This window comes from Acomys russatus, chromosome 29 (assembly GCF_903995435.1).
Source record: "Acomys russatus chromosome 29, mAcoRus1.1, whole genome shotgun sequence".
NCBI lineage: Eukaryota > Metazoa > Chordata > Mammalia > Rodentia > Muridae > Acomys > Acomys russatus.
This window is the reverse complement of record NC_067165.1, coordinates 10,879,261-10,904,516: the sequence shown is the minus strand read 5'-3', so window position 1 is coordinate 10,904,516 and position 25,256 is coordinate 10,879,261.

The window sequence follows — 25,256 nt, the reverse complement described above, 5'->3', positions numbered from 1 at the left end:
GAACTGATTTGAAGTAGGGGCAAGAGGGTGGTGAACATGTGTGATTGCTCATGGGTGATGGTGGGGGGGGCTGGGGGCTAGGGGTGGAGATAGTGAGCCCCCCATCACAGCAGGTGTTTGGGGAGACCGAGGACATGGTGAGAAGTGGGTTTTCCTGAGAGAAAGGTTAGGGTTCTGGCTTTGCAGCCCATCCCTAGTGACCAAACCACAGACGACGCTCCTAAAATTTCAAAGTCCCACTTTTTAATATCTAGTTTATAATCATATCACATACAAGCTATATGCCATCATAATATGTAATTCATAAATATTGCTAGTAAACCCCTCTCCAACTTATTTTGGGGGTCTCATTGTAACAATGTGTGGTGGTGCGCGCCTTTAATCCCAGCACTCGGGAGGCAAAGGCAGGTGAATCACTGTGAGTTCGAGGCCAGCCTGGTCTACAAAGCAAGTCTAGGACAGCCAAGGCTACACAGAGAAACCCTGTCTTGAAAAATCAACAAACAAACAAACAAACAAAACAAAACAAAAAGAAAGAAAAGAAAGAAAGAAAGAAAAAGGAAAAAAATTATCCCAGTATTAGAAATTCAGAGGGTGGGGTTCTTCATGTTGAAACTAAGATTATAAAATATGACAATTTGATTTTTATAGGAATTAGGATCCTGAACCTTGAGGACTCTGAAGTAATGGAAAGTGACTCCACTTAGTTAACACACTCTTTCTGCTGTTCCTGGGAGGGGAAGCTACCCGATGAACTACATTATCCCAGCTTATAAGCGAACCTAGCAGGGAGGAAGGTGGGAAACTTTACTGATAATCACAGCTAAGAAAGGGGCAGAGTGGAGGTGGGACTCAGATTTCAGCGAGAGATTGAAATAATGGGATTTTCATTGACTTATTCTTACTGTTATTGGTGATGATGCAGGTGTGCATGATTTTACATGTGTGCATGATGGTGCATGTGTGCATGATGGTGCATGTGTGCATGATGGTGCATGTGTGCATGATGGCACATGTGTGCATGATGGTACATGTGTGCATGATGGTGCGTGTGTGCATGATGGTGCGTGTGTGCATGATGGTGCATGTGTGCATGATGGTGCGTGTGTGCATGATGGTGCATGTGTGCATGATGGTACGTGTGTGCATGATGGTGCGTGTGTGCATGATGGTGCGTGTGTGCATGATGGTACGTGTGTGCATGATGGTGCATGTGTGCATGATGGTGCATGTGTGCATGATGGTACATGTGTGCATGATGGTACATGTGTGCATGATGGTGCATGTGTGCATGATGGTACATGTGTGCATGATGGTGCATGTGTGCATGATGGTGCATGTGTGCATGATGGTACATGTGTGCATGATGGTACATGTGTGCATGATGGTGCATGTGTGCATGATGGTACATGTGTGCATGATGGTACATGTGTGCATGATGGTACATGTGTGCATGATGGTACATGTGTGCATGATGGTACATGTGTGCATGATGGTGCATGTGTGCATGATGGTGCATGTGTGCATGATGGTACATGTGTGCATGATGGTACATGTGTGCATGATGGTACATGTGTGCATGATGGTACATGTGTGCATGATGGTGCATGTGTGCATGATGGTACATGTGTGCATGATGGTACATGTGTGCATGATGGTGCATGTGTGCATGATGGTACATGTGTGCATGATGGTACATGTGTGCATGATGGTGCATGTGTGCATGATGGTGCATGTGTGCATGATGGTACATGTGTGCATGATGGTACATGTGTGCATGATGGTACATGTGTGCATGATGGTACATGTGTGCATGATGGTGCATGTGTGCATGATGGTGCATGTGTGCATGATGGTGCATGTATGTGGGCATGCATGGGCATGTGCATTCTGTGGCGTGCACATGCAAATCAGAGAACAACTGTTTGAAGTTGGTTCTCCTCTTCCACCTTAGGTTCTGAGGGCCGAACTTAAGTTATTAGGCTTGGGTGACAAAAGGCCTTTACCCATTGAGTCATCTCACTAGCCCAAATTATGAGATTTTTAATACTAATAACAAATGTCCAGCATGAGAGTGCTAGATGGTTCCGAGATCCAGAAAACTCTCTGCACAAGGCCCAGTGCTCAACACGTCAGGCTTTGCAGGTCTCACCTCTTTAGCCAATACTGGAACAAACGGGAATGACTTGGTCCCAGCAAAGCTTCCTGACAAAAGAAGGTGGCAGGTGGATTTAGCCCCTGAGCAACACTTGGCCAAACCCAGTTCTCTAGACAGCTAGAAGACTCCTGCTCTGCCCAAGCACCCCGCTAAATGCCTCTTTTAGGAGCCCCGATGAGTCTCACTGGGGAAGCAGAGAGGTCTGCAGAGGCCAGGACAATTCCCCAGGGTGCAGGGCCTCCGAGTGTGGTCGCCCCTTTCTGTCCTAGAGAGGTTGTTGAAAAGCTTTCTCTGTAGTGCGCAGCCTCATTACTCTCCTCGGGGGAAACAATGTTAATTTTCCCCAAGCGAGAAGCAGCTGCACTTGCGAGCCAGCCTCATTTGGCTGCATGAATATTTATGGTCTGTCCCTTAATTAAGCCCAGAAACACAATCTATCCTGCTAACAGGGGCCACCGAAAGACTGGGAGGCCGTGTCAGGAACCAGCCTCTTGTGCCTGTGAAGTAGGGTTGTCAGTGAAACATTTGTTTCCAGAACTACTTGGCCGGGGCCAGTGTCCACAGGCGTGACGGGGTGAGCATCTCCTGAAGGTCAAGCATTTTGTTGTGGTCATGTGCTACAGGCTGCCTGGCCACCGTGCCGGACAGGAAGGATAGCTGTTGCTCCAGGCCTGCCTGGGGTGGCATACAGGTGATCACAGGCCACCACTCCAGTGACAGTGACTCAGGTACTTCCCCACTGGGCCTCACGGGTCACTCTAGTGACAGCTGCCCAGAAAGGAAGGGTCCCAGTGTGAAGCCAAAACTAGGTTTGATGTGGATCCCGCACAACAGGGGGCTCTCCTGACCTCAGTGCCCGCTTTTGTAAAGTGATGGAGGAATCACAGCACCACCCACCCTGTGGAGCTGTCACTGGGTGGGTGGGGGGAGGGGCAGGGGTGATGAAAGAGCAGTTTGGGGAACGGACTCTGAGGTTTCCTTTCCTCTACGTCCCCCTCCCTTAAGCCAAGGAGAGCTGACCATGCCCAGCCCAGTAACCTTGAGGGTTTCCGGAAGTCATAAATCTTACCTTTTCTTGCAGGGTCCTATCTTCAGAAAACAACTTTGGGCCTCATATCCTCTTCCCCAGAGCCAATAAACCAAGTAAACACCATAAAGCTCCTCACCCACCTGAGCTTTCACCCACCAGCAGAGCCGGGCCACGGCCAGGAGCTTAGGCCTTCACCATGGAATAGTGAAGCTGTCCAGGGCTTCTCCTGTCTTTGCCAGAATGGAGCCAGCCTTTCATTTCTCTCTCCTGTCTTCTTTTTGGTGATTCTCCTCTGTCTCTTCTAAGGAGCAAGAGGAGACCTCCAGCTTGTGTCCCCACCCCGTTCTGTGGGGCCTGAGTGAGAAAGGTGCTTTCCCAAGGTGGGTCTGGTCCAGGGCAATCAGCTCAAGCCTTAGCGAGCCACACACCTTGTTAAACTCAAAAGTCAACAAGACCTGGAAATGGAGGAGACCCTCTGGCTGGAGGAGGAAGTGGAGGGCAGTGGGCCTTGCCCGGGAAGTCGGTCAAGGGCTGCTCTGGTGCCCTCTGCCCCTGCCTCTAGCTAGATGACTCCACCCATGGGGTTCTGGGACTTCCTGGTCTCTTACCTTCACATCCTGTCCTTAGATCTGTCCCGGCAACAGCTTGGAAGTGGCCTTCAAAGCCACCTGTCCCACGTGCTCCCAGCACCCATGGGGAGGCTGCAGGAATGGGGAGTGCCTTGCTCAAGGTCAAGGTTAGGGTAGATAAAGTGGAAAGCCACCTGAGCTGCAGTCCGGAGGGCTGGCCTTGCTGAGCCCAGCCTTCCCTTCTCCACAGGTGCACGTGACAGGTGCACATGGACGTAGGAGGGGCTAGAGCCTCCGATAGCACATTCTACCTATGGGGCGACTCACTGGTTTTTGCAATCAAAACCACCATCCTTCCAGAAAAACAAAGCCGGACGCAGCCAGTTTGGGAGTCTGAAGCAATGGGCCCCTGTGAACCCTTTGTAAAGCTGCCATTTACTGGAGTGTAACATGGGATTATGTTCCACCCCTCACATACATTAGCCTGTCCCCTCAGTTTTTTTTGAAGATGAAATGAGACTGTGACTGCAAAAGTGCTTTATAAGCCAGATGTGTTTACGTATGAACAAGTGAACGTTGAGTGGTACCTATTAATTTTGTTTTTATTTGATGTTTGTTGTGCCTCCTGACTAGCCAGAGGGATCATCTGTCCTCTGGAGACCTGGGGCTTAGGTGTCAATTCTACTAGCTCCAGTGGGCTAAGAGGAGGCTCAGGAGCTCTCCTAGGGCCATTCAGGGCAAGAGGACAGAAGAGCCACAGGGTCAGGCTCAAGCCCCTTCCCCCACCGCCCATCCTTTTCTAGTTGTAGTTTGTGACTAGAACTGTGGCACATGGGACGAACCAGCTCCAAGTTATGACAGGTGAGTCCACGCGCCTGAGAGCCCCACACCTGGCTTTTGTTTACAGTTCTGAAGGGACCCCTGATCTCTGCCCAGCAGGCCTAGGGATGCTCTCCTGGGTACCAGCACAGCTGGGTCCCTATCTCTACACACTTTCCTACTAATTCTACCAGCACCTTTACTCTGGGGAGGAAACGTCATCTGCATACATGTTTTTGATTCATTTGGCATGAAAGCCATCACAAAGCTTTGTCACAACCATGAGGGGTGTAGGGACAGAGGGGAACCTTAACCAGCTTTTGGAACATTTTCCTTCTGGGTGGAAGGGGGCAGGAAATCATACCTTATCAGGAACAACCAACCTGGCACTTTGGTGCCTACCTGCTCCATATCTTCCTCACAATTGGCAATCAGAGGCCAAGGCAGGTCTTCCTTGGGGCACAGAAAACTCTTTGGCTTGGCAATCAGTCCCACGGAGATTTGCCTTGAGCTCTTTCAAAGCAGTGTCTTTAGCTAATGGGCAGGGCAATTTCCTTTGTCAGCTGTGATGTGGTGTTTGTGGACCCCACACCCCACACCCGTCCATGCCGTTCAGCTGTCTAGATTATATTTCTCCTTCACAAGTCCTGAAATGATATTCAGCGTCGGAGGCCCGGCTGCAGTTGAACGCAGCCTTCCTCGGTCATTCTGGGTAGAGCAACTGCCAGCTCAGAAGTCGGTGCTGAGCAACACGAGTGGGGCTTACCAGAGTGGATGGATGGATGGATGAGTGGGTGGGCAGATGAAAGGACGTCAGAGGCTGGAATAATTTATCTTTTTATTTCTTCCCATCCCGTGTCTTCTGAAACATATGAGGCCCAGGTGTTGCACAGGTAGAGATTTAGCAAATGCTATGCAAATAATGACTGAGTTTTCAGTGAATAAATGGTTATGAGGATCTATGTAAGCAGCAGGAGGTATAGGCGAGCCTTAGGCGGAGTGGATGCTGACATGACAGCTATGATATATGTCTGTCCCAAGCCTGCACCTTTGAGCTAATGTGCAAGCCTTGCATGGAAAGCTGCATGATCTGTTCCATTTACTTATGAGATAAAATGTCACAAGGAACAGAAATTAGTGAATCAGTACGTGGACCAGAAATGAGGACAGAAAGGAATAAGCAAACAAAGTAAGGAAGACAATGAATATATACATGAATACTAGAGAATTAATATATAAGTGGCTGTTGGGAGAATAAAGGAAGAAGGAATGAGTAAAGGTTAATTATGAAGGAAAAAAAAAAACCCACATTCCATGTGAAGTGTCATGTATTGACAAAAGCCTGGAAGGCAGGGTTGTCCAAAGTCAGCTCTTCCTCTGCGTCAGGGGAGCGGAGAGGCAGAGACCATGATCTGTAGGGGTTAGCCCCACTGCCACAGCCTAGAATTCAGCTTTAGGAATGAGCCTTCTGTGACGATGGGCGGGCAGGCTCCCAGATGCAGGCACTGGGCTTGCTCTGTGCATGGGAGGATGTGCACTCATAGCTGTAGATGCCTCACTGAGCAGCATACTCTTCCCAGCAAGGCGGTGGCTCAGAGCTGGGGCCAGTTCTTTGCCTGGGTTCATCCACCAGACACCTGTGGCCTTCACTTTCTTACACAAAACGTTACCCAGCGGATGAAGCCGTAATGACTTCCATATCCATATTTTTATATCTGCTTCACCACCTTGAAATTCTTTTTGTTTTATTTTATTGTAGCAGTGTGAGTGATTGAACTTAGGGCCTCGCACACATTAGGGAAGCCCCCTAGAGTTAGCTACATCCACAGCCTTCTTCCTTTTTATTGCTAGACATGGACTCACTAAGTTTCCCACACTGGTTTGGAACTCTGTAGCCAAAGCAGGCTTTGAACTTTGGATCCTCCTGCCTCAGTTTCATAAGTAACTTGTATTTCAGGCCTGCGCTAGCCAGCCTAGCTTTTGCATTTTTTATATAGCCCTTATTTAATATGCTACATATTTTTCCTTGTTTATTATATTTTTCCCACTTACATGCAAATCCCAGGAAGATAGGGCTTTTTGCTGCTGTGGTCACAACTGGGTCTCAAAAGCTGGGAAAGAGCATGCAAATAGCAGGTGCCGCTAAAAATGTGTTAGGTAAACAGGTGAGGTACAAGTCTCAAAACCAGTCTTTCTTAGGCCATATAGGAGAAATGATCACTCTCTTTTTCTGTGTGGACCCTACGATTGCGTCTTCTTATACCCTCAGCTTCTGTTGTGACATCTCCCATCCACATTCCAACACCAACTTCCTCCTTGATCTCCATCTTCCTGCTTAACACTTCTGCCTCCTTGACACCTTCATCCTCCTGGCTGATCCCAGCCTCCTCCTCAGTCTGTGGTGATCTCTGCTCTGTGGTGAATTAGAACGTCCTAGAAACTCTTTACTGCCCCCTTCCTTTCCCTTGGCCATTCTGTTTCCTGACACTGTAAAATATATTCCTGAAATTATATGATCTTTAGGCTTTGAGAGGTTTCCAGGTTTTAGAATATTTTCACAGATTTCATGAGTTGAAGAACTCTAATTTGAAAGTCTGAACTCGTTTGACACTTTCTGAGTGCCAACATGCTAACACTGGGAGCGGAAAGCCTCTGGTGCATGGCATATCCTCCATAAGTGGTAGTTCCACTTTCCTTGAAGAAGGGTATCTTGGGAGGTGCAGAGGGGGCAGTATGTGTGGTAAGTATGTGGGACAGCACAGACAAGCATTTGGGGATGCCTACAATGTGGTGGCATGAGTTCAGGAACTATGAGTGGGCATGCTGATAGGCACCCCGATTTCAGCAGGCGAGCAAGAGGATACTGGGCAAGAGATGTGGCTAAAATCAAACCCCAGAAAATATTGGCTAGAAACGTCAAAGAGCTCTGCCCATCCTGAAAGATCTTGCAATACAACGTAAGCCTTTGCCAGGCTAGCGGGAGTCCTGTGCTGTTGTAGTCCTGTGTTTTTAGACTTCCTCATAACTGTCCTGAGGAATCTAGATTATTGTCCCTTGATCTTCTGGGGACACAGGAAGTTGGGATACCCTCTCTAAGGCAGGATTCTATGGCAAGCCCAGGGAATCTCTCTTTATCTTTTGTCATCCAGAGACTTGGCACTCACCAAATCTCTGGGATGAGCCATCACAGAAGCCTGAGTCTTTTAACCCTATAGCGGCAGCTTGCTGGTCCCCAGAGCAGTCGCCAAAGCTCCAGGCTGTGAATGGGGCCTTTACAAGGCCTCTTCTGGGCTTGGGAGTCAAGAAGAGTATTCACAGTATCTTGGAAACACGTGTTCTTCTAAGGAAGAAATTTTTGTTTTCATTTCAAACAACCCTGGTTGGTGTCGAGTGGCCAGGAGAGGTGCCCTGTTTTCCATCCTAACACCTATTCGCAGGTGGGGGCAGGGAGGACTCTGACCTGAAATGTTATTTCAAACCCTTTCCTGGTCTTGCACCTCTGCTCTCAGGCCACGTGTTGTGAAGCAAAGCACGACTCAAAGCATGTCTCATTGCTTCCTAGCTTGAGCACCTTTCAAAGCAGGAAGATGATTCTGTCTTAGCGATTTCCCTCCTGTGGTCATACATAAAATGCCACTGCCTGATGTAGTGCTTAAACAAATAGCCTTGCTGGGCACTGGTGGTCATTCTCCTGAGATGCCAGCTTGCCAAGGACAGCAAGCTCAGGCCACTCCTCCATGTCCTCCACATTACAGAGGTGAAACTGGTATTTTTCAAACATTCCTTGCCTACTTTCTACCACCCAAGGCACATTCCAACGCGGAGGAGACCAGTGATGTCTTGTCACCTGACAGGGTACAGACAGGGACAGATGACATGCTCCCCCGACAGAAAAGGCCACATTCAGACACTCCTAGATAGCCAGCTGCCACTTTATTAACAGTAAAGATCCCATCTGGATCAGGCTGGGAACGAAAATATTTATGTTTGCTCGTGGGGAGGGCCTTCATCCGTCTTCAGCAGGAGCCAGCCACACTGTAGTCCAGGATGGACAGAGTATCATGTGTCTCCAGGCCTGCTCCAGGCTCAGAGTTGATGGAGTTTTCTAAATGTCCCCTCTGGCTGGGGAGACAGAGTGGGAGCTTTGAGGGTGCTGGATGTGAGCATTAAGGGGAGGCAGGGTTTGAGGAGGCGGCTGTAAGGCTGCGTGTGGAAGCAAACCTGCAGCTGGAAGCCTATGCAAACGCGGATGTGCCACCATCTCAAGATGAGCTGAGCACCCACCCAGCTGCAGCCCCAAGCAGCCACTTAGCATGGAGAATAACTTTGCGTTCTTTGTGGACTGTGGCACTGAGTTAAGTCTGCCGCTAAAACCAGGCAGAATATTTAACTCAGTTTATATCTCTCCTCTTCTCATGGTCATTTTATTTCAAGCCACACTCAAAAGGCAGCTCTTTAGCTGTTTCAGGTTGCCTGTGAATCTGCAAGTTGGCAGTCAGCTGTCCCCATTTCAGTGACATGGTTTAGAAGGTGCTGAACTGGCCAAGCTAGGCGGGCCTGGGGAGGGCAATTTGGGCTCCGTGGGCTTTGGCAGAACTGTTCTCTTTGGACTCTAGTGAAGTTTCTCTCACCAAGCTCTAAATGTATTCCTACATTTAGGTGTCTGAAAACCTGAGTTCCAATCCCAGTTGTAGGACTTAGCAACTGTGCAAGCCACCCCGAGTGCCTACTCAGGTTTTACTGCCCCTTCGGATAAAATAGAGCTGTTAAGTGCCTTCTCGTGTGACTGTCTCGGGAGCACAGCAGGTCAGTGAGGGAAACACTAAGCACTGGCGAAGTCGTGGCCATCGTGAGAACAGCACGAGCGCTTTTCATTTATTTCAGAGTAAACGTGTACAAGTGTGAGCCAGGACAATTCACAGCTTATACTTTCTAGTCTTCCCAGGATACTATGGCAAACTGTCATGGCCTGCGTAGTTTAAATTATAGCTATTTGTTTTGCATAATTCTGGGGAGGGGATGAAGCATCTCAAGTTAGTGCACCTCTAGATTTGATTTCTCATGAGGTACTCTGCCTGGCATTTTTTTTTTTTTTAAACCATCTCTGCACATGGCAGAAAGAACCTGGGTGCTAGTCTTTCTCCATCTCATTCTTTCTAAAAATGTTTATTATATTTATTATTATATCTACAATTCACATGTGGAGCTCAACGGAAAGACTTGGATTAGGTTCTTAACTGAGCCTAGTGAGTCTCCTGGCAGGCAGGCGGGAACCCTGGCAGAGGGACTCAGGGACTTTGGCGTAAAAGCCTTGCTGCAAGTACTCAAGGATTTGTCCTCTGTGTGAAAGGGCTCCTGGCCCGGGGAGCAGTTTTCCCAGGGTGGGGACCTGTAACCTGCCTGGTGCTATGGAAACCTCATTTTCCCATCTAGACCCATCTCCATCTATTCTGATGGGTCATTTGTCTCACTGATCCCTCCCAAGCTCCAGTTTAAATGATACTTGCTTAGTAATTGGTCTGTTTGAAAAGTTTACATGTTAGTGTCCAGGTTTGTTAACACCACATTATTTTTCTGAGCAAGTACAGGCTCAGATACCCAGGAGAGGGCTACAGGGAAGGCATCCAGACAGTCAAGGGTCCCTCAGAAACAGTCAAACATATTATTTATTTCAACATGCAATGCCCATTCCGGAGTAGCTAATTAACAGGCAGCTGTGCGCTCTCTCTCTCTCTCTCTCTCTCTCTCTCTTTCTCTCTCTCTCTCCCTCCCTCCCTCTGTCCCTCCCTCCCTCCCTTTCTCATCCTTCTCTTCTCCCCTTCCCCTCCTTCCTCTGTCACCTGGAGTTGCAGGATTAGAATGATCAGTGCAGACATCTGTGTTTAGGATCAAAATCTACCATTTCTCTCCTTCATCAAGAGTGGGCCTCCATATTAAAAAGAAAAATATTTTAAAAAAAAAAAAAAAAAAAAAGAGTGGGCCTCCATGAACAATGGGGCCCCAGAAGTCTTAGCTGCCACTTCAGGGACCTGAACCTAGCTCCCACCACAGAGATCTTTACAGAAAATAGTGAGACCAGTAGTATAAGCCATGTGGCATGCCCACACATAGGGACTTATGGCCCTTCACATATATAAACGTGACACAAAGGCATAGTTACAGAAATGTTCCCGGAAACATAGCACCCCCATATGTGTGTGTGCGCGCACACACACACACACACACACACACACACACGCGCGCGCACGCGCATGAGGGAGGGTGTCTTCTAGGCTCCACCTAACACACCCACAAATAAACAAACTAAAACATATATGTAGGTGTATTACACCTTTAAAGAAGCACATGGCTGCCTGCACAGGTACACTCCCACACCCTTGCACTTATGCACACAGAACACACATTTCCACAAGCTCCCAGGAACATATACATACATGGGCAGAAGCATCTTGAATAAATATTTCTATTGAAACAGAAATTCTCCTCAATCAGAACTCCCATCAGCATCAGAGTGAGAATACAGAAGAATTATATAGCAGGGGTGTCATCAGATGCTAACACACATGCAGACACTGTATAGGAATCAGAATTCTCACAGCGCCAGCAGTGTGAGCTTTGTAGACAGAACCTATTGGGCTCCTGTGGGGCCTGGCATGTTGAGTGGAAGCCAGTGACTTCTGAAAGGCTCCCTGTATAGTGAACACAGAACACTTTTGTCATTAAGAATAAAATGACTCATCTTTTATGACTTAAAGGAAGAACACAGTAATTTGGTGAGAACGGCTGTAATTCTTGTAAGTGGTGACTTTTTTGTTCTGTTGTTTCAAAATAACCCGGAGCGAATGCTTTCTTAGTTGCTTTCCTTGTTGTTTTTAAACAGTGAGAGCAATAACAACAATTCTTGCCCAGCAGATTTTTGCTTCAGCTATGTGTTTCCACCTGGGCTGAGAAGGTTCCATCTCTTCCTACTATGGATAGAGAAACAGAAGCTTGGGACACTGAAAGCCAGAGCTCAAAGTCATCTGGGTACCTGTCATTTCTGGGGTAATGTATGTATGTATGACTTCATGTATGTGTGTGTGTGTGTATGTATGTATGTATGTTTGCATATATGCAGAGCATACAGTAAGCACTGAGCTACATATAGTGTTTATTGTCAATATCATAGCTGTAAGTCACTAGTATCGGCTGAACAGGGTTAAGAATCCAGAATTCCTTCCTTCCTAGTGAGTTATAGATTCAGAATTTCCCTTCTGTCTGAGAAGTCATTGAGGGGGAGTAGAAATCTGGGACACACACCCCCTCCTCCATCAGTTCCGTTGTCTTTGATTAAGACCTAATTGATGAGGGCTGGCAGTAGGCAGTGGCAGACTGCTTCCTAACATGAAAGAGGACCAGGGTTCATCCCCAGAGCCACAAATCAAACAACAACAACAACCAGCACATGCGCGCGTGCACAAGCGCGCGCGCGCGCACACACACACACACACTCACACACCTAATTGATGTACTCTAATTCTGCCACCTACAGGGAAAAGGTTGTTGGGGTGGTCGGGGTAGCTGCGTGGTGGACTTTGGAGAGGTCCTCTCTCGGCAAGGGGCTTTAAAGGACCGTAGAGTTGTCACCTTAGAAAAGCAACCTCCCAGACAGCTTGAACAAGCTTGACAACAGCTGCAGGTGGGGGACTGGCAGTCCCTTTCTGGGCTGCTCCCTGGGAGAGGCTCTCTAGGCCAAGACAAGCTTTGGTTCTACCACTTTTCCCTCCTGAGCTAGGGCTGCTGGGTGGTCTAGGGGGCACAAGGGCAACATGGAGCTGTGGGTGGGGGTGAAGCAGGGCAAGGCAATCCAGGCCAGGCCTTCACAAGAGAGAGAGTGTGTGTTTCTCTCCCTCTCTCTCTCTCTCTCTCTCTCTCTCTCTCTCTCTCTCTCTCTGTGTGTGTGTGTGTGTGTGTGTGTGTGTGTGTTGGGTCTGGGTTCTGGGAGGGCTGATGCCCCTGGAGAGCTGAGGTCAGTGTAAAGATGGTTTGGGGAAGGAGAAAGATTTAGCAGATGCCAAGAGGACCCAGGCAACTTGCTGAGTGTCCAAGATGGTCACAGTGAAGCCCCCTGGTCTGAAACCCTGCTGCCCTAGGTGGTTAAGGTGTGGGGTGCACTGTGAGGCTCTGGGCCCCCTTTACCCCTGCATATCTGGGACTCCAGAAATGTGGCGACATGCTGCTCTTCCAACACCCCCCCCCAAGGGCTGCCATTTGGAATGCATTTGCAGACACATGGATTGTTTTTAAGTTAATGCTTTTTAATTCACTCTGTTTCCCAGTTGTCTTTTTTTTTTTTTTTTTTTGAAAAGGCGGATTCTGCCGGTGTGTGTTCCTTGCTGGGGCTGCGGTGTGTGTGTGTGTGTGTGTGTGTGTGTGTGTGTGTGTGTGTGTGTGTTGTGGTGCGGGCAGCGGTGGAGGTGGCCGTGGCGGTGGATGTTTGCTGCATGGCAGAGATCCGACATGGCAGCGATAGACAAATACTCAGTGAGACAGTGGAAAACAGGTTATCAGGGGCAGAGTAAAATAAGACAGCGACAGAGGAAAGAGGGACACACAGCAGCAAGGACAGAAACACCCCAGAACCCAGATGCAAAGTCTCCAATAGCATGGTGGGCTCAAGCCCCCAGGGCAAGGGAAGGAGGGGGCTGCATCCAACACTTCCATCTCGACTAAGGCCTGTGAGGTTGCTGTGACTTTCCTCTGGCTCTTTTAGGGGTGGAAGTCCTAGGAGTTGAACAGGTCTTGAATAGGACTGGAAGCAAGTGGCAAGCCTCGAATCAGTTAGAGATTTGACATCAGAGAATGAAGGCCCAAGCAGCACTGAGGCCGAAGCCTCCCTCCCTGACAGGCAAACCCTCTAATTTCCGGCAGAGCCTGAATCCCGCTCCATGGCCATTGATCTTAACCTTTCATAAGCTCTCGGTGTCAGTTAGTCCACCTGTAGGAAAGAAGCACCGGTGACCGGTTCCTGGGTTCCTGCAGGCACAGAACTGCTTGGGGGTTCACTTCGGCTATTCAGGGCAGCCGCAGCCGCAACCTCAGGGTTCCTGCGGGACCTAGGTGCTGGTGCTGTCTTCCTTCGCGGCAGAGCCCTGCCCTGCCTCTGCCCATCTGCGGGTGGCTTCCCCAGAGGCCACTCCAGACTGCAGCGGACACACAAAGAAGCTCGCTGGCCAGTACACAGGCGGCAGCGTAAACCCCGGGGTGCACACAGCCAGGATAGGAGAAGTGCTGGCATTGGGGATCAAGGCTGGGCCCTAGAAACTTGGAGAGGGCTGACTCGCAAGGGCAGCCTCGCTCTCACTCTCGAGCTGGAGCTGGAGTCGAGAGAGCTTTGAAAACCCTGGGTAATTTGTGCTAATTACATGTGTGCAAACAGTTTTAGTAGAGGGCGAGGACTGGGGCCGGCCTGACCTGGACATCTTGTCACAGTGGCTCTGCTGTTGTAGCAGAAGCTGGGGAAGGGCATGAGAGACTCCAGGAGTGCGCCTTGGAGCACAGACTCCGAGACAGCCCAGGAATCCCGGTGAGGCAAGAAGCCGACCTGAGGTCAGAACACCCCTGCTTGCTCCCTGAGCAGGCCTGGAGGTGTTGGCTGAGCATTTCGGCCCTTTGGTGGCCTCTTGAGCACCACCCAAGCGGCGCAAAAGCGGTGGCAACAACTGGAACAGGAAGGCACAGTGCAGAGAACAGCCCAACCTTCTTGATGAACCACTGGACTCCCCAAAAGAGCAACTTCTCAAACTTTAGTTTGCATGTGTATAAATGGGTACACACGTGGCTTCAGATATAGTAAAAGGGGTAAAGGGTGGGGGGGGGGCAGAAAGGGCTTCCTGCTAACTCCTCACTTTTACAGTTTGTATGGCAAGCCTGAACTGAGTTCTCCGTTTGTGGGCTGGGTAGCCTTTGGTGGCTGTGTTGGCTAGGAGGCAGGAAAAAGATGGTCACAGAGATTAAACGTCTCACCAGAAATTGCACAGCTCAGGAAGCAGCGAGTTGTTTGGACTTCATATTTCCAGCCCAGACTCTGCTTATCCCTCTGCCATTCCTCCTGGATTCTCCAGGTTTCCAGGTACCTGAGGTTTGGAGAAGCCTGGAAACTGCCTTCTAGGGCGTAGCATCGGGAGCTAGACAGGAATGGCCAGCCCGCAAGTTAGTCGAGCCGGCTCGCTGCAGGGCCATGGCGCCCTCTTGCGTTCGTGGCGAGAAGCGCACCATGCTCAAGGTCGGGAGCTCCAGGTCTGGTCTGTCTTGGTTGAGGAAGGCATCACAACTTGACTCATAGGTACAGGATAATTTAATTAGAAGAGAGTATCAGGAATATACATTTAGCATACTATGTAGCATGGTGCACACTGGGTCAGGGAATCTGGGTACCACTTTGTTCTCCCATATCTCTGCCTGTGACTTTGAGTTTTACAGGTGTCAAGTGAGGCATGAATTCCCACTATATAGACAGAACAGCCGAGGGTCAGCGAGGCAAGCCACTGGTGAGTAGTGGGGCCTTGAACCAGTCTGACCAGTGGCCCCTTCCAACGCTGCAATCACTGGAGCTGGGATCAGACATCAAATTCTGGGATGAGTCCAGCCAGGTACTAGTGGTGAGATCTCAGTTAAATTACAGAACCTCTCGAGGTCCCCATGTTAAGTCTGTCAAGGTGAGTGACAGCACCCGAGGAGTGCTGGGGGATGATAGGTTTAGTGAGCCTAGGTAGGACTTCCTGAGAATCCACCGAAATCCTGGTACCTTCCTGGAAGCAAATGCCTTAACCAGGACAGAAGGCCTTGGGTGGGAGGACTCGCTAGGGGTGGGGTTAGGGATGCAGGGTTACGTTCCTCCTGTGGCTATCTGTAAACCTGAAACCTCAGGGGTGGGGCAGCTGCTGTTCTGTGAGCAGAACTGGCTTTTGGTTTCTCCATGCAGCTTCAGTTAGGGGGCTGGCTAAGGAGACACTTGAACAAGTCCTGTGAAGCTTTGTCCTTCCTGCAGGTAGGGACACATGGATTCTAAGGCAGTAGCTGCTAGAGAAACACACACACACACACACACACACACACACACACACACACACACACATGCACACAGAGGTTTTCACATACAAAGAGAGCAAGGATACTCAGGAAATGAGGGTCAAGTCTTTTTTAAAATATATTTTATTAATTTATTCATATTACATCTAAATTGTTATCCCATCCCTTGTATCCTCCCATTCCTCCCTCCCTCCCATTTCCCCCTTACTTCCCTCCCCTATGACTGTGACTGAGGGGGACCTCCTCCCCCTGTATATGCTCATAGGGTATCAAGTCTCTTCTTGGTATCCAGAGAGTCCTAGAAACCTACAAGAACAACATTATAATGGGCGGATCTGGGCCCAGGGGTTCTGCTCAAACTTATGGCACCAGCCAAGGACAAAACGTGCAGTAAACTTCAAACCCCTACCCAGATCTAGCCAATGGACAGGACATTCTCTACAGTTGAGTGGAGAGTGGGGTCTGACTTTCGCACGAACTCTGGTCCCCCATATTTGACCACGTCCCCTGGATGGGGAGGCCTGGTGGCACTCAGAGGAGGGTCAAGTCTTGATGGAGGCAGGACAGCAAAGGATGTGGTAGGTTCCTGTTCTATGAGGGATGAGATCCAACAGGTGTGGAGGGTGCAGGGTGCAGGACTCTCAAGGGCCTTTAGTGGTGACATGATGGGAATAACTTGGGTTGGGGGTTGGGTCTAGAGCAGTGGCTCCGTGGTTCAGAGCATTTGCTGTTTATAGAGAACAGAGTTTGGTTCCCAGGACCCATGTCGAGCAGCTCATAACTATTTTAACTCTAGCGCTTGGGCAGCGGTTCTCAATGTGTGGGTCGCAGCCCCTTTGGGATCGCATATCAGATACGCTGCATATCAGATATTTACATTATGCTTAATAACAGCAGCAAAAATGCAGTCATGAAATAGCAACAAAAGCAATTGTATGGTTAGGGGTCACTACAACATAAGGATCTGTATTAAAGGGTCACAGCATTAGGGAGGTTGAGAACCACTGGGTGATCAGCCTATGTGGGCATCTACACACATATGTATACAAAGCACACACAAATACAGTATTTTTAAGAGTTTTTACAATTTTTATTTAATTTTATTTCATGTGCATTGGTGTGAGGGTATCAGATCCTCTGGAACTTGGGTTTACAGATGGTTGAGAGCTGCCATGTGGGGTCTGGGAATTGAACCCAGGTCCCTCCGGAGGAGCAGCCAGTGCTCTTAATCACTAACCCATCTCTTCAGTCACAGTACAATAATTTTCAATGAACTGTTTTAAAAGAAAAGGGGGCTACCCTGCTTCGCTTAAGGCAGCAGTGTGGGGCTGGAGAAGCCCTGTGGCCCCCTGTACTGGGAGCAGCAGAATTCCCTGTGAGCCTTGCCAGTACTTGCTGAACCCCTTGTTGTAGCTGACTCAGCAGAAGTGAGGTGGGCTAATGAGCAGGCACTCTCACGTGTTCTATATGCTGCGGCTGCTGCCGCTGCCCCCTCAGCTATGTGTGGTACCCTGCTTTGAGAACCACCCCTCTAACTCTTCTAAGACTTCCTCCGAGGCTACCCAACCCACTGATTGGCTGTGGTGACTCTCATCCATTTCAGTTTTACAGAGTGCTCTGTGTCTTTGCCCTTGACCCCAGCAGGTGCAGTGGAGAAGGACTGGGGCTGTACCTCCAAACCCCATCTTTCTCTCCATTGTCTTAGGACAGTGACTCTCAACCTTCCTAACTCTGGGACCTTTAATGTAGTTCCCGATGTTGTGGTGACCCCACCCCCCCATCACAAAATTATTGTCATTGCTACTTCATAACTGTAATTTTGCTGCTGTTATGGATCGTAATGTAAATATCCGATACATAACCCTGAGGGGTTGCGGCTCACAGGCTGAGAACCACTCACTGGCTTAGAGCCTGATTTCTCCATCTCTAGTTAGGCAGAGGTGAGAGGGGTAGTGTTAGCATACAGCATGAAAGGTAGAGATTGAAGGCAAAATGGGCCCTTCAATGGGTTGTAAGCATTCTTAGCAGGGTCTTGGGGTTCCACCTTAACCCTTTTCCTGATCTACACAGTCCAGGGCTGGGGACTGGGGTGAGTGTCTCTAACAGTCACTCGAGGGCCCGCCCTGCCCTGATGGGGCTAGGCTCAGGCAGCTGCAAAGGTCTTTCAATGGTGAAGAGGAGGAGTAGGGTGGCTACAGCAGCAGCTGCCCTTCCTGCCTTGATTTCTCCATCTGAGGAATTTGTGGCATGTGTTTGCCATTTCCCTGACCTTCCAGAGCTGCCATCAGGATAATATATGGAAATTGCCTTGACCTCCTGAGAAAAGAGGGTCTCCAGGAATAGAAAGTTCAGCCGCTAATCCCGTCCCCCCAGACCCGCCGCTAATGTCTGTTTCCGATGTCAGCCTGGTGGGTTGAGTTTAGCCAAAGGAAGAACAACTTAGAGGGATGATGGTTTTTCTAATGGGCCCTGGTTCTCCAAACACACACACACCTAATGCACACGCACACACAGCCCGGCCACACACCCAGGTTCCCTGCGAACCTCACTCACACACGTGCCTCCTGCGGAGCCATCATAATTGCAGAGAATAATTAGAGCTAACATTTGCACAGAGCCCTGCTGCCATGGAGTGGTTCCACCCCGCACTTTTCCTTTAATCCTCATGCCGACCCTAGAGGCAGGGATTATTGCTATTATTAACTGAGGCTCAGCAAGGTTAAGTGACTTGCCTAAGGTCACTCAGCCAGTGGGTGACAGAAATGGCTCCAATTTGGGTCTCCTGACTCTGAATGCTGTCATCTTGCTATTGGCAACACACTTACTCATCTGTCCACCCATGTTCACTTAACACATGTTTGCCGTGCATCAGCCGTGGGCCAGGCCCTCTGGCAAGGGCTACTGCCCTCTCTGCTTCTTCTTCTCCTCACGAACTGTTTCCTCCTAACAGAAGAAGAAATGGGATGCTAGGGAGCATACTGGCTGGTTTTGTGTCAACATGAGCGTCATCTGAGAAAAAGGAACGTCAATTGAGAAAAATGTCTCTATAAGATTGGGCTTTGGCAAGCCTGTAAGAGCATTTTCTTAATCAACAATTGGCATGGGAGGGCCCAGCCCAAGGTGGGTAGTGCTACCCCTAGCCTGGTGGTCTTGGGGGCTATAAGAAAGTGGGTTGAGCAAGCCATGATGAGCAAGCCAGTAAGCAGCACTCCTCCATGGTCACTGCATCAGCTCATGTCTCTGTGCTCCTGCCTGTTTGAGTTCCTGCCTTGGCTTCCTTCAATGTACTGTCATTCAGGACATGTAAGGTAAATAAACCCATTCTTTCTCAAGTTCCTTTTAGTGAGTGTTTTATCATGGCACACAAAGAAATGTTAATCCTAAGACAGAAAGAGACTCACAGTTGAGGCAGAGCCCACTCTGTGACTTGAGGGCTCCTGCCTGCTCTGGCCTTTGTGTCATCCCATTCCCATATAAAATAAATTTCCAGGCCTTGCCTCCTCTGTCTCTGTCTCTCTGTCTGTCTGTCTGTCTGTCTCACACACACACACACACACACACACACACACACACACACACACCTCTCTGTCCATGCCCAGGCTCCAGGGACTCTTCCAACACTCACTTTTCTAGATAGAGGATGTAACAGTGAGTGGCCTGCCCTGGTCCTGTGTCCCCAGCCCATCCCTGTCACCTAGACATTTCAACTGAGCAGGCCCAAAAAAACTAAGGATAGGATTTGCTCCAAAATGCCATTGGCATCTCTGGGGACACAGTCACATTTTCGTAATGATTACACAACACCATAGCATTTACAATAGTCACTCAATCTGTCAATATCAGCTGGAGAGGGCTAGCGATGCCCTCCCACCCCCACCATGTGCTGACTCCGCCTGAGAAGAGGAGCAGGATGGAGGGAAGAGAGCACGTAGCCCTGCCCTGCATAGAGCCCAGAAACGAGGGAGAGATGACTTCCCTTGTGCGCCCTGGGCTGTGAGTCACTGATGCCCATGGACCTTGGAATCATACGGCCTGGGTCCTTTCTGATTCAGGCTTTGTGCTGACTAGCCACATGACCCTGGGCAATTCAGTTATTTCCTTAGGAGCCTTAGTTTCCTTAGAAACAAGATGGGTACAGCGAGCCATCTCAGGACTGCCTTTGTGTTCTGAGGGTTGGTCTGAGCAAAAGGCAGTCCTCTTGAATTGTCATCTTGTCTTGGAAGACCAAGCTTTGCTTACAACTGGAATTGGCTTCTCCATCCAATGCCCAAAGAAAGTCTACATGAACACAATTGGAAAGGAGGGTGACAGACATGCTTCCATCACACCTAGCCCACGGCAGACAGCTCCAAGATTTGAGTCCAGAGGCTTTTCCCTTAGATCCTGGAGTCCCTGAGCTAGGCAAAGCAAGAACCTACGATCTGGTCTTGGCTACTATGAGACTTCAAGATCTTGGATCTCTCTCTCTCTCTCTCTCTCTCTCTCTCTCTCTCTCTCTCTCTCTCTCTCTCTCTCTCTCTCTCTCTCTCTCTCTGTGTGTGTGTGTGTGTGTGTGTGTGAGACCACCATATGAGTATAGGTTTCTGAGGCTTGGATGTCATTGTTCATTAATTTAGTACATTTATTTGAGTAAATATACCGTAAGTGCCCATGGCGTCGGCTTCCACATGCTTAGGCTACCCCCACAGATAAGATGGCAAGAATCACACATCTTGTGGAGTAGGTTCAGACAAGGGCATATATGTTTATGTAAACAACAGTAACCAAGTGCTAAATCCTAGGTCAGCTGTGTGTTGTGGAGCAAGCCACCCTGTCTCTCTCAACGTGTTGTATAGGGACTCCTGCCTTACTCTTCTTTAAAAAAAAAAACTTTATTATAAAAAATGTTGCCAATAAAAATTATCACATGCCCATATCATCTATATCCAAATACTATACAACTCAAGGAACCTTTATACAGTTTCAGTAGACATTCAGAATACAGCACTTTTCTGAAAACGTGCACCCGCTGAAGATCCCTTGCTGACTGGAAGGCCCTGAGCTTACAGGCAGTATGTGCAGTATTTTGGGTGGGGGTAAACACGCGTGCTTGCCAGCACCCGTTTTCCTTGGCTCAGTGAAGACGGCACCTGTGCGACTCCGGAACTGGTCCCGAATTCCATCCATCCCTCCCACGGAGGTGGGGAGAGGGGGGCATCTGGCATCTGGCTCTGATATCCTGGCTGAGTTTGTTTTGCCCTTAGACAATACATCCTGTAAGTTTTGTTGCTTGGAATTTATTTCCCAAGCCTCTTGCTGACACAGACTCCATTTTTAAGCCAGGCAGAGATAACTGAGCTGCACACTGAAACTGCTCTAGGCCTAGAGATGGGTCTGGTTTGAGGGATCGGCTCATGGGCTTAGAGTTAGGGAGTCAAGAGAAAACCAGTTTGAGGTGTGTCAGTGCCTTCACTGCCTCCCTAGCTCCAGCTGAATGAGACACTATTTGACTCAAAGGGCTTGGCAGCAGTGTCCAAGTGGCAGCCTCGTGGTGGTTCCCACATGGCACACCTCTAACCCACTGCTGCCATGCCCAACCTAGTTCAGCCAGCCATCACGCCCCCACCCCTGCCCAGTCCAACCTCATTCCTTCCTCCTCCTCCTTTTTTTTTTTTTTTTTTTTTTTAATGTGCTTTGGATCCCATGTGGGCTAAAAGCCCAAAGCAACATTTCCCATACTGCCCTGTCAATAGAGTTATCAATGTGAGGCAGGATGCCAGGCTTGAATTCACATGTGAACTAACAGAATGATGCCACAGGAGGGAGGCATCCATTTAAAAGGCAGTTGTAGATGCAAAAGCATGCTTTTCTGGAGAAGAGCATGCATGCCCCTGTGTCCCCGCCACCCAGCTTTAGCAATTAGGAGCAGCTCCACAATTTTGTGGTGTCTATCCAACGAATTTCCTTCCCACATTTTTCCTTTCCTGGAGGTGAAAAACTGTCAGGGCTTTCACAGTGATGTGCGTGTCTGGCTGGTGTGGACATGCTGAAGAGCCTGTTTCTGGAGGCAGAGCTGGGCCAGGAGCTTCCATGCTTGGCAGATGGTTTCCTGATGCTCGCACCAGGGGCAGCTAGCTGCCTTGGTGGTCTACCTCTGCAGCCCGGCTTCAGGAGCTGCTCCCAAAGATGCAGCCCAGGGTCTGTTTCTCCAGCTTTCCAAATATTTCTGTAAGCCATTCAATACCATTACTACATTTATTCCTGCTTGAACGACCCAGAGGGAATCCTGTCTCTGAAATTAGAAGCTAAGGCATCCTCAACCTGCCCTATCCTCCATTCAGTTTAACGGGGTCTCAACTAACTCACCCTTGAGTCACTCCAGCTTGTCCTTGTGTGTTCCATCCAGTGTGTGCCTCAAGTCGGTCCCACTCAGCCGTGCCCAGCCGTGCCTAGCTCGAATCAGTGTTACCCCAACTCAGCTCTCTCCTATGCAAGCGTCACGGACCATGTCAGGCCAGTTCTTGTAATTCAAACAAGCCATTTCATTTGTAACCAAACGTGTGTATGCAACTCCCCAGGCTCTGTTTTATCTCAACCTACCCAGAGACTCTCCACCAGCTCTGTGTCTTTGGAAACTGAGCAAAGCAACTTGTTCTAGTACACAGTTGTTTTTTTTTTTTTTTTTTTAACTGAGGATAGTTTGGGAGCCCTGAGAAGGAGCCACATGAACTCAAACTTCTTTGCAGATACAAGGTTGAATTCTCTGGTCAGCATTTATTTCTTCCTTTTCTTCTCCATCACAGACCCTCTTTGTCTCTGCCCTTTCCATTCGGGGCACCCAGTGTCCCCCATGGTGCTTTGTGGATATTCCACACCCTCAGGTGTGGCTCCGCCTACCTGGAAGAGTTCTCAGCCCCCTCATCATCACACAGCTTCCTGTGCTGCTGAGGAGAGAGATTCCTAAAACAGGCCAGGAAGGATATCCTGTCCCAATAGCTGCGACTTGTGCTTGTGATGAAACAATCTCTGAGAGCTGATGTGAGTGAAGGGGCCGTCCTTTTCCTGGGTTGGCTCTCATCCTCTCATGGGAGAGCCAGCTTTGCTTCCAAATGGAATCGACTTCTCTGTCTTGTGTTCCAAAGAGTGTTTTGTGATGGCAGATGGAGAAGGGAATGACAGTTGTTGTACACCCATCACACCAAGCCTGTGCCAGGTGTGCTCAGAGATCTGTGTGTGGAGGCTTCTTCCCTTATGTCTTATGTCACATTTGGAGGAGACTGGCCATCTGGGTGGTCCCAACACAATCAGAGAAGCCCTTGAAAAGAACAGGCTTACTCCAAGTAAGAGACCGCTGGAGGAAACCTTAGGGACACCTACTGTAAGGAAAATGTGCTGAGCTCCCACTGGCTTGACATGTAGGGGATCACAAGAGAAGGGATATGTGTGGGCTCGGGAAGCTGCCAATCAGAAAGAACCAGGGACCGTCATCAGAAGTGGTAGGAGGAGATAGAGTTTATCAACAACCTTGTTGATCTTGGATCTTACCAGTCTCCTAATAAGACCACAGGCAGCTGACATTTTGATTTTGGCCTTGTGAGGATTGGGGTAGAGGAGTCAGGGGTACTCCCCTGGGTTTCTGAGCTACGGAACCATGAGGCAGTACCTTTTCTGTAAACAGCTAAGATTGTGGTAATTCATTATGCATCAATAGAAAACTAAAAATGTATAGTCTATGTCTATTCTCTCAGAATATCTTGATCCACCGCCCCACCCCGCCAAAATCAACCTGGAAGATGAGTTGTAGAGAGAAGGGAGAGTACTGAGTGCAGACAGACCTGGCCTCAGAGCCCAGTTCAGTCACCTATGAGGCATTTGACCCCAACATCATCTCAACAAACAGAGCTTTGTTTATCAGTAAAACGTTGAAGATGATACCTTTCCTGGTCTGTTTGGCTAGAATATGAAAAGCACCACACATCTAATGAATGGCCTATGGTAGGAATCAAGTATCTCTTTTTATTTATTTGTGATAGCAACGTGCTGATTTCAGTCAATCCGCTCAAAGATATTTGAGTGTGTGACAATATTGGTTTTTAATTACCATCAATGCTAATAGCAAGACAATTGTCATTATGCATTTTAATTGATACACAGTAATTGCATACACTGTGGATTAGTGTAGCATATGTATTGGATATGCAGTTATCAGCTCAAGATAATTGGTGTGTTTACCACCACAGAAATCATCATTTGTTTTGATGAGGGCATTCAAGATCCTCCTGACTAGTTATTTTGAGTATCCAGGAGACTGTTGTCCACCGTAGTTACCCAGATGTGTAGCCCACAAGCAGCCAGCTCTTCCCCCCTTTGAGCTGTCCCTGTACCCACTGACCAGCCTCTCTCCTTTCCTTGCCCCTTCAAGGCTCTGGTAATCCCTCCTGTGCCCTTTGACTGCAGGAAAACTACAGTAGCGCTTACTGACTGGGTGCAGAGGAAGAGCACTAGGGGCACATAGGAAAATCTGCTGAGGAGGATGTTGTGCAGTCCTCAACTCGGGTGAGGGGCATCACTTATCACTTGGCACTGAGACAAGCTCTTGAATTAGTTAGTTGCTCAGTCAAGAGCAAGCAGTGAAAATAATCTGAGGTTGAATGGAGAAGCCAGCACAGGACCATAGGGATCAGCCTAGTAGGTCTCTCTGTGTGGACCAAAGGACCAGAGGAGCAAGGCTTCTCCAGTTTTCTTCTCTCCAGCTTCTCAAAGCTAGTGGAAATAGATGGCTACAATGATATCTCAATTTCAAGTAACTGGCAATTTTTTCTCCTTTATCAATGCTATCTGTAGAGGCTTTTTTTTTTTTCTTCAGGCAGGCTCTTACTATGTAGACCTGGCTAGCCTGGAACTCTCTATGTAGAGCAGGCTAGATGTCTTAGTTGAGTTTTTATTACTGTGAAGAGGCACCACTAACAGCTTTTATAAAAGAAAGCATTTAATTGGGTGTTGCTTACAGTTCAGAAGTTTAGTTCATTGTCATCATGGCGGGAAGCACGGCGGCATGCAGGCAGACATGGTGCGGGAGAAGGAGCTGAGAATTCTAAGTCTGGATCCAGCAGGAAGCAGGAAGCATTGGGCCTGGCTTGAACAGTTGAAACCTCAAAACATCCTCCATCGAGGCCACACCTCCCAATTGTGCCACTCCCAATGAGCCTATGGGGACCATTTCTTTCAAACCACCAGACTAGCCTAAAAATCACAGACATCTGCCTGCATCTGCTTCCCAAGTGCTGAGATCAAAGGCATGCACTACCATGCCTGACCTTGTATATAGACCTGTAAAAATTGCTCATTCTATCCCATGGGACAGAGAAGCAGCAACACAGATAGCAGTAGTTAATGAGGATGAAATTAGTGCTCCAAATTGCCACATTAGAGAGAGCCCCGTGTGTTTCTCAGGTCTGTTTCCTGTCTGACTTCAACCTCACACACATCTTAGCTTGTCATCTGTGAGCTATTTGAGGCTAAAAAACATTTTCTCCTTTTCTTCTGAAGTTTGACTGCCATATGTAAGTCAGGGCCCCACCACTTTCTTTTTAAATTATTATATGTATTGTGTATGCAGGTGTCAGCAAAG